Genomic DNA, 11,040 nt, shown 5'->3' with positions numbered 1-11,040 from the left:
CAAGCACTTAACCCATTTATTGTATGAAAATGTGAAATTTCATCATGTTCTCTTCCATGATAGTTTTAAAATATGTCCATTAATCCTCAGCACTTCTTTCTCAAAAAGTACAACCTAATTCCCCTGCCCCTGACTATGGACTGGACTTAGTGACTCACTTCTATAGAACAAATAGGTCATAAGTAATGGTGTGTGACTTCCAAGTATAGGTCATAAAGGCTTCTTTCTGGAAAAGCTCACTCTAGAAGAAGCCAACTGTCATGTTATAAAGACAATAGCCCTTTGGACAGGCCTGCAATGGGAAGAAACAGATCTTTTGCTTTTGTCAGAAGTGAGTGAGCCATTATGGAAGCAAATCCTACAGCCCTAGCTGAGCTTTCCAATGACTGTTGATGTAGCTGACATCTTGGCCACAACCCTATGACACACCCTGAGATAGGGGACCCAACTAAGCTGCTCCTGAATTCCTTACCCTTAGTAATTGTTAAATTGTTTGCTATTTAAACCTGTAGGCATTAAGGTGACTTGTCATGCTGTAGTAAACTATTATTATCTTTAAAGATAATTTTAAAGATTATTAATAATAGATTAAAAGAGACAACAGATACAAAATGTTTAGATTTGTATCAATAGGTAACCATAATCACTTTTACTTTTTTGGAATTATTCGCAAGACCACCATTCATTCAAGTTTAGGGAGCTGATTTTCACTCAAAGAAATGTAATTTTGTTTTACATGTATAGCTGTAGTTATTTTTCTAAAGCAAGTCTGTTTCCTATTCAATAAAGTGCAGTATGTCTACCTCCATCATCGCTTTCATGTTCTTAGCAAAAACAAATTTCAACAGAAAATGATTTTATTCAATTTGACTTATTCATCATAATGAGGATAACATTTTTTATCTTCAGATAAAGAACCAAAAAAAGGGAATTCTACTCAATTCCTTAAATGATCTACCTGCAGTTTTTGCACTACCCTTGATTCTCACTTTTTCTTCAGAATCATCATGTCACTTAGATTTATGTCATGTTGAGGGTTTAATCTATAAAATCATTTGTTGCCTCTAAGCTCTTGACACTTAAATAGACAGTAATACCTTCACATTGGTTGTTTCTGTCTGATTTGTGTATCTCTTTTAAGATATACTTTTCATTTCTACACTTTTGTTGCAATTTGACATGCTGTGGAGGATATTACAATTATGCTTCATACTGCTGGATAATTTGCAAAAATTGAGCCTGGTGACAATACAATTCAACATACAGTGGTTAAAAATGTTACTACTATAAGGATATGGTCTCCTAGTCATCTGTCCAAAGACAAAATTACATAATTATATTAAATCATTCAAATAATTCTGTAAAAAGTGGCATGAAAGGACCAAGAGGAAAATACACTGTATTGACAAAAACACTAAATGCCAACAGGCCAGTGTTCCTTTTTATAAATCAGTTTTTCAAAACCACACACAGTTTAATTGTATAAAACTGAAGTTCTAGGGGCACCTGGATGGCTCAGTGGTTAGCATTTGCCTTTGGCTTAGGGCATGATCCCAGGGTCCTAGGATCCAGTCCTATCTGTCTCTGTCTGTATCTCTGTCTCTCTGCATCTCTCATGAATAAATAAATAAAATCTTTAAAAAAAAATGAAGTTCTAGTTTACTTTAGTAGGCTAAGCTCTAGATAGTTTGATATTCTCCAAAACATATCCATAAAAAATACAGGCTACATATTTCTTGTATGAAATTAATTTCAGAGTGAATCAGGTAATCAGAACTCAATATGAATACATGTGTTCTTAGTATAAAACTAAGAAGTATGCATGTAGGCACATGTGCATGTGCACGGACTCGCATACACACTTTTTTTTTTTTAATTTTTTATTTATTTATGATAGGCACACAGCGAGAGAGAGAGGCAGAGACACGGGCAGAGGGAGAAGCAGGCTCCATGCACCGGGAGCCCGACGTGGGACTCGATCCTGGGTCTCCAGGATCGCGCCCTGGGCCAAAGGCAGGCGCTAAACCGCTGCGCCACCCAGGGACAACAAGTGTTGGAGAGGATGCGGAGAAAAGGGAACCCTCTTACACTGTTGGTGGGAATGTGAACTGGTGCAGCCACTCTGGAAAACTGTGTGGAGGTTCCTCAAAGAGTTAAAAATAGACCTGCCCTACGACCCAGCAATTGCACTGTTGGGGATTTACCCCAAAGATTCAGATGCAATGAAACGTCGGGACACCTGCACCCCGATGTTTCTATCAGCAATGGCCACAATAGCCAAACTGTGGAAGGAGCCTCGGTGTCCATCGAGAGATGAATGGATAAAGAAGATGTGGTTTATGTATACAATGGAATATTACTCAGCCATTAGAAATGACAAATACCCACCATTTGCTTCAAAGTGGATGGAACTGGAGGGTATTATGCTGAGTGAAGTAAGTCAATCGGAGAAGGACAGTGTATGTTCTCATTCATTTGGGGAATATGAATAATAGTGAAAGGGAATATAAAGGAAGGGAAAAGAAATGTTGGGAAATATCAGGAAGGGAGACAGAACATAAAGACTCCTAACTCGGGGAAACGAACTAGGGGTGGTGGAAGGGGGGAGGGCGGGTGTTGGAAGGGAATGGGTGACGGGCACTGAGGGGGGGCACTTGATGGGATGAGCACTGGGTGTTTTTCTGTATGTTGGTAAATTGAACACCAATAAAAATTAATTTAAAAAAATTTTAAAAAAATAAAACTAAGAAGTACATTGAAAAAATCCATTCCCCTTTCTTCAGGTGTTTATTTAAATTCCACTTAATTAACATATAGTGTAAGATTAGTTTCAGGTGTAGAATCTAGTGATTTATCATTTACATGGAGTATCTGGTGCTCATCACAACAAGTGCCCTCCTTAATCCCATTACCTATTTAACCCATACACCACCCATCTCCCTTCTGGTAACATCAGTTTGTTCTCTGTAGTTAAGAGCCGCAGTTTCTTGGCCTCTCTCTCTTTTTATTCCATTTGCTCATTTGTTTTGTTTCTTAAATTTCACATGAGTGACATTATATGGAATTTTTCTTTCTCTGACTTATTTCACTTAGCATAATACTCTCTAGCTCTTTACATGCCATTGTAAATGGTGAGATTCCATTCTTTTTGTGGCTGAGTAATATTACATTATATACACACCACCTCTTCTTTATCTATTCATGTTTATGGACACTTAGGCTGTTGCTATGATTTGGCTATTGTACACAATGCTACTATAAACATAGGGGTGCATGTATCCTTTTGAATTTGTATTCTTGTATTCTTTGGGTAAATACCTATGAGTGCAATTGCTGGATCATAGACAAAGTTGGTTCAATATTCATAATCAATCAATGTGATACATCACATTAATAAGAGAAAAGATAAGAATCATATGATTATTTTATAGATGCAGAAAAAAACATTTGATAAAGCATCCATTCATGCTAAAAACCCTCAACAAAGTAGAGATAAGAGGAGCATACCTCAACATCATAAATGCCATATTATGAAAAACTCACAACTAGTATCATCCTCAATGGGGAAAAACTGAGAGGTTTTCCTCTATAGTGAGAAAAAATGCAGGTATGTCCACTCTCACCACTGTTACTTAACAGCCCTGGAAGTCCTAGCTCCAGCGATCAGACTACAAAAATTAAACAAACAAACAGTGTCCAAATCTGCAAGGAAGAAGTAAAACTTCCCCTATTTGCACATGACATGATACTCTATATTAAAAAAAAATCCAAATGACTCCACCAAAAAACTGCTAGAACTGATACACAAATTCAGTATAGGACACAAAATCAACATACAGTTACAATTCTATATACCAATAATGAAGCAGCAGAAAGATAAATGATGGGATCAATACCACTTACAACTGCATCAAAAATCATAAAATACCTGTGAATAAACCTAACCAGAGATAAAAGATCTGTACTCTGAAAACTATAAAACACTGATGAAAGCAATTGAAGATGACACAAAAAAATGGAAAAACATTCCATGTTCTTGAAATGGAAGAACAAATATTGTTAAAATTTCTATAGTACCCAGGGAATCTATACATTTAATTCAGTCCCTGTCAAAATATCATCATCATTTTTCACAGATCTAGAAGAAATAATCCTAAAATTTGTATGAAACCACACACACAAAAAAATCTCATATAGCCTAACAACCTTAAAAAAGAAAAACAGAATTGGAGGTATCACAATTCCAGATTTCAAGTTATATTATAAAGCTGTAATAATTGTAACAGTACAGTATTGGCACAAAAACAGACACATAGATCAATGGAACAGAATAGAGAACCAGAAATGGGCCCACAACTATATGCTCAATTAATCTTTGACAAAGCAGGAAGAAATATCCAATGACAAGAAGTCTCTTCAACAAATTGTGTTGGGAAAACTAAACATCAATATGCAAAAGAATGATATTGACCACTTTCTTATACCATACACAAAGTAAATTAAAAAAAAAATCTGTTCTAAACTGAAAGGTGATCTATGATTGAATACTCGTTTCTCATATTTTTTTTAAAGATTTTATTTATTTATTCATGAGAGACGTAGAGAGGGAGAGAGGCACAGACACAGGCAGAGGGAGAAGCAGGCTTGATGCAGGGAGCCTGATGTGGGACTCGATCCCAGATCTCCAGGATCACACCCTGGGCTGAAGGCGGTGCTAAACCACTGAGCCTCCGGCTGCCCTCATTTTTCATATTTTCAAACAACACTGTATTCTATTTACTATTACCAATATACTAATGATCCCATCATTGTCAATCATTTTGTACCTAAAATTTTAAACCATGCTCAAATATTTTGTCACCTATATTTCCCCCAACATTGTGATGAAACAGTGCCTATAATTATCACTGTAAATATGTGTAACTAGAAGACCACTTCCAAAATTTTTTCTAAAAATAAATCCCCATATTAAAACATAAAGAGATATGAGACAATCAAAAGCTCCAATATTCAGAAGAAGAGCACACAAGTTCTAAACAGAAATATTTGAAGAAATGATGAATAAGAATGATCCAAATCTGATATTAAAAGTCCAGATATTCAAACATCCTGAAAGGCACTAAGCAGGAAAATTAAAAGAAAATCACCTATTGGAGTATTACAAGAAAATAAAATTATATGCCAACTACTTTCATAAATATATAGACACAAAATCTTAAGCAAAATATTAGCAAATTGAATCCAATAATACATAAAAAATAATAAATATATAATGTCCAAGAATGCTTAACCTACAGATGCAATTGGTTTTAACATTTGAAAAATTAATTGATTTTATTCATGACAATAACAAAATAAAACAGAAAAAATATGATCTTTCCAATAAATGGAGGAAAAGGTCATGATAAAATTTAATGATGCTTTCTTTGTGATATAAGCTTTCAGCAAATTAATAATAGAAGAAAACTCCCTCAGACAGGCAAAGAATATTTACAAGAAGCCCACAATTAGCATCATGCTAAATGCTAAAATATTAAACTCCATCTCTCCAAAAAGAAGTAGAAGATTAATATAAAATGTGAATGTGCAAAACTGTATTGTATTTCTATATATTAGGAAGATAGTGTACAAAAGACCAAGAGTAAGCACATTAAAGCTGCTGAAAATCATTACTAATCAAGGAAATGTAAATCAACACCATAGTGAAATACTACTGTACCCCCAACAGAATAGGTAAAATTAAAAAAAAAAAAAAAAGTAACAAGTGCTAGGATGCGAACATACTCAATGCTATCAGGGGAATGCTATAGCAATGTAATGCCATTTTACAACCTTTAACTAAAATTAAATGATCTTATAACATGGAATGATTTTAACAATATGAAAGTGAACAAATATAAAATAGTCACTTTGGAAAGAAAGTGGGAAATACGCAATAAATTTGAAGGTATTTTCACTCTACAACAAAATACTTCCACCTTAAAAAAAAAAAATACTTCCACCTTTAAGTATAAAGTTGTAGGAAACATCTTACATGTATCTAGATTTGTAATAAGTAGACTTGATCCAACGATGTATGTACTGAGAATATATCTACTAACATCTTTTGGTAATACTTTTGACCATTTGTGTTTGCCAGTTATATAATTGTACTTTTTATTGAAATATTTGTCTTTTTAAAAATATTTTACTGGAGTTCTTTATTAATGTTGTTTGATATATGCTTTGCAAATATCACCTTCCAGTCTAGGACTTATCTTTAATTTCCTTTACAGTGTCTTTAGGCTTACTGATAATATTAAAAAGATGTATAGTCATTTTATTTGTTTTATGCTTTGCAATTTTTGAGTCTGGTTTGGATATACTTCTTTGTATTTTAATTTAAAGTAAGTTAATGACCCAATTTTATGTTTATTTCTTTTCCCAGTGTTGGTAATCAGCTGTTTCGGAATCATTTGTTGAAAGATCCATTATTTCTCAATAGATTTTTAAAACCTCTTCTGTCCTATTAAGTCTTCATATAGACAATAGAACTTCATTCTAAAGATTATTTCTATGAATTATTAAGCCAATTATCAACCTGGTGAACATTATCTATTAACTGTCCTAAAAACCTCAGTAACATTCATATGTAATCAAATCTATTGGAAAAAAATTAAGAGGCACCTGGGTGGCTCAGTTGATTTAAATGTCTCACTCTTGTTCTCAGGTCTGGTCTTGATCTCAGGGTCATGAGTTCGGGCCTCATATTGAGTTCTACACTGAGTATGGAATCTACTTTAAAAAAAAGAAATGAATTAATAAAACCTAATTGATCCAGCATGCATTAAACCTTCAATCACCTTGGAATATTTTTTATTCAAGATTATGTTTATGGGACACCTAAGTGGCACAGTCAGCTCAACATCCAACTCTTGGTTTCAGCTCAAGTTGAGTATAACATTTTAAATATATTTTTATTTTTTAATTATAAAGAAAAATATTAATTATAATATCCTATTCTTAATTGGTGCTTCTGTGTTTTTTGATATTTATATGAACTATAAGGAAATCTCAAAGTCACCTAACTTTGATTTTGGAATGATACTGAAAAATATTTAAAACATCATAAAGTTACAGTAATATACGTGTGTAATTATGTAACTGCTATAATATATTGAATATTAGCAATTTTTACTATAATTTTTCTCTCTACATTGAAACCTAAATCTATTTAATATATAGTCTTTGCTTTGTATTTTCTATCACATTTCTGTACGTGTCTGTTTTACAACATAATCCGTACTTGCCAACCCCAGATCTATTAGATTGATAGGATTGTTTTTACTATATTCTTTTAAGATGATGAATTAAGTTAACTACTTTTTTTTAAAGATAGATTTATTTATTTATTTATTTGAGAGAGAGAGAGCATGAGCAGGGTGAGGGGCAGAGGGAGAAGCAGACCCTCCACTGAGCAGGGAGCCCAATGTAGGGCCCCATCTGGGCACTCCATGATCATGACCTGAGCTGAAGGCAGATGCTCAACTGACTGAACCACCCAGGCACCCCAAGTTAACTACTTCTAATATTAAATAATGATTTGTTTTTTTTCTGTCAGAAAAGTTTTATCTATCAATAGCTATTTTCCTTATACACTATTTGGTTTGGTTTGTAGTTGTTTAATTAGTTATTTTTTGCATCTGTGTTCACAAGTAATGCTGCTGTACAGTTTACTTTTTTCAAACAGTTCTTGTCTAATTTTTAAAGATATGCATCAATACTCTTATTGTATCTATATATTGTCTATATTATATCTATAATATTATATGGTAAATTCAATGTTAAAACTGTCTGGAATTCTGTTCATTTTTGGCTAGTTTCTTCCTTTTGCTTCAGTTTCTCCAATAGCTGTTAACATATTTCCGTGTGACTTTTTTGTTTTGTTGTTTTTTTTTCCTTCTCTCTCAAAAGTTGTCAATTTTGTTTTGTCTGCAGTCAGCAAACTCTCTCTGTACAAGGACAAATAGGAATATTTCTGGCTTTGATGATTCCATGGTCTCTGTAGCACCTACTCCACTCTGACCTTGTAGCCCCAAAGCAACAAGAAACAACATGTAAAAATGGCCATGTTTTAATACAATGTATTAAGGAAAACAAATGAAAAGCCAGCTTTGATGCATGGGACATAATTTGACAAAGTACGTTCTAGATTTTCAAAAATGCCATTACCTCTCCCTTACTTTTGTGTCTTTTGCTTTGTCATAATCTTGTTTGTGTGTGGGTATGCTCTATAATTTTTGTGATCAGGTTTGAAAGAGGTTTGTGTATTTTTATTCATCTTTTAAAACACTAGCATTTACTTTAATAACATTAGCTTTAATATATTCAATATTGCAATTTTTTGGATTTTTTACATTTAGATATAGAAAGACATATTAAGATGCTAATGAACATGTTTAAGATTAGGTATTATTTTACCTCATTACATTTCTCAAATTTTGACCTGGAAGATTTTTTTATTCCTCCTTCAATAATAATTATAATAGAAAAACCAAGGGCACCTGGATGATTCAGTTGGTTAAGAATCTACCTTTGACTCAGGTCATAATCCCAGGGTCCTGGGATACAGCCCTGTGTTTCTCTCTCTCTGCCCCTCGCCACCTCTGCTGTTCTCTCTCTCGCGCGCGCTCTCTCTCTGCTCTCAACCTCTTAAATAAACAAAATCTTTACATTTAAAAAAAATATTTTATTTATTTATTCATGAGAGACACAGAGAGAGAGAGAGAGAGAGAGAGAGAGAGAGGCAGAGACACAGGCAGAGGGAGACGCAGGCTCCATGCAGAGAACCTCATGTGGGACTCAATCCTAGGACTCCAGGATCATGCCCTGGGCCAAAGGCAGGCACTAAACCACTGAGCCACCCAGGGATTCCCCAGTAAATAAAATCTTTATGAAAGGAAAAGAAAAGAAAAGCTTGTCTCTATCTTTCCATAAGAACAAAAAGGGGAGATTGGTTTCTCTATTTACATTAGTGCAATTTTTTTTTCTCCTTTAACTTTTGCATAGTTTGACATTTCAATGAGGCTTCCTTAATCCTAGGCACGTCACTGTGAGCTGTGTTAAAGCTCTGTAGTTTGGCTTAATGCTTATTTAAAAGGTGATTGAAATGTACTGTCATCTAGGGTCAGGTCTTCTCTAATTAGGCAGGAACATCTGGTCTCCCTCAAGGGTCTATGTTAAATGGTTTATTATTAATTTTGTATGTTAATGATTTGGAACCCTCTAATTTTATGAAGCCAGCAGGGCTCTTATTTTTGCCAATGACCCACATTACATGAAAAAGTCGCTATAAATTAAACCTTTTTGGTAATAGAATATTGATGTGATACAAATCTAGCTTGACATTGGTTAACACAATTTTAAAATTTAATTCAGTGATTATTGTTTAAGTCAAAAGAATATTTATAATAGACAATCAAATCAATGGATTATACAATTTCAATCAACAGGGCCAGGATAGTTATTTCATAAAGAGACATATGAAATTTTATTTAAGAAATAAATTAAAAGAAAATACATGTTCTACAGCAATAAACCAGTAGATTTGGAATTTTGCCCCAAATATTTAATATCAGCCATATAATCATACTGAGGAGTTTTTCAAAGCCAATGTTTTAAGAATGGCTACTAATAGTTCAGAATATGCTTTAACTTTTAAGAGACTATGGAAAGAAAATTACTAGGCTGAAAAATAAATTGCAGTTTGGAATATCCCTAAATGAACAGTGCTTTAAGATTATTTTGTATTTGTGAATAAAATTTGCTAAGAAACTTTCAAGATTACCTTGAGAATATGACATAGAGGTCTATTATTTGTATAAATATATCTGTAGAGGCCTGCCTTGTGTTACTAGAATCATGATTATGTTTACTAATAATTATCTCTTTAACACACCCTCCTATGAATCATTCACATACTCAAAATGTTAATTTACTTGAATTCCTCTTTCTGAATTTTCTTACCAATTATTCCTATTAGGTATAATTTATTAGATGCTGAATCTTCAAGTCTCCTTAAGATCAAGACCATAGATATTTCACATCTGTTAAGCTGCAACTGGCAAAGCTTCAAGTTTTCGGGTCATCTTTCCTCATTCTCCTTTGACTCTTCTCTAATTTGTATACAGCCGATAAATTTTCATGATTCAATGTAATTCAGTGGCAGTTGAGGGCAGATTAAATATCTTTTATCTAGCATTCTTTTGTATTCTGAAACTTGAGGTATGCTTGCTTTTGTTACTGAAGATATTTTTATATAATTTCTCACACTATTTAGCATCTCTGATCTTATGATAAATGCGAACAATATAGAGTACAAAACAAAAAAAAATCATGTGTATTCTTCTCATATAAACATGGTGTTCATTAAATATGCTGTCAACCTTACTCATTTTCAACCTTGAAACAAATCCAGAACCTGGCACAAACAATATGTCTTAAATATATCATTCTCAAAATCTTAGTGGATATTCTAGTTCATTAAGTATATATAGGTAATGAGGGAGCAGAAGGCAAGCCGAGGACAAAGCACAAGCTGACACTCTGGAACCCTGCCCCCCAATACCCCCAAATCTCTCTTCTCCCACCCCAATTGCTTCCACACATATATGGGATATGTGTGACATTCCTTAGGCACTCCTGGTTGTCCTAAAACTAAGGTGGAGAAAAGGGAGGGTGGTTAACTGACAGAGATCACAGTCCTGCAGGACCTACCTTTCCAGCAGTTTACAAATGTCTTAGTAATTTATAAGAAAAAAAAGCCTTCTTATCAATAGCTTAAATTTCAGAAACCCATAGACTTAATTTCCTGAAGTCCTAACATCAACCCCCCCACCCATAGTGATGTGGGAAACAAAGGTAGAAGGGAATGAACATAAAATAAAATTTCCTTATAACCTGCAGCCCATCAACAAATAGTAGAAACAGGCAGGGTAAAACATTCCTCCAGGAAACTCCCAACTGTCTTTAAATTAATGCTTTGCTAGAGGGAAAAACAAC

Source organism: Vulpes lagopus, chromosome 20 (genome assembly GCF_018345385.1).
Source record: "Vulpes lagopus strain Blue_001 chromosome 20, ASM1834538v1, whole genome shotgun sequence".
Classification (NCBI taxonomy): Eukaryota; Metazoa; Chordata; class Mammalia; order Carnivora; family Canidae; genus Vulpes; species Vulpes lagopus.
The sequence above is the reverse complement of the archived record's forward strand: the minus strand, read 5'-3'. Positions refer to the sequence as shown.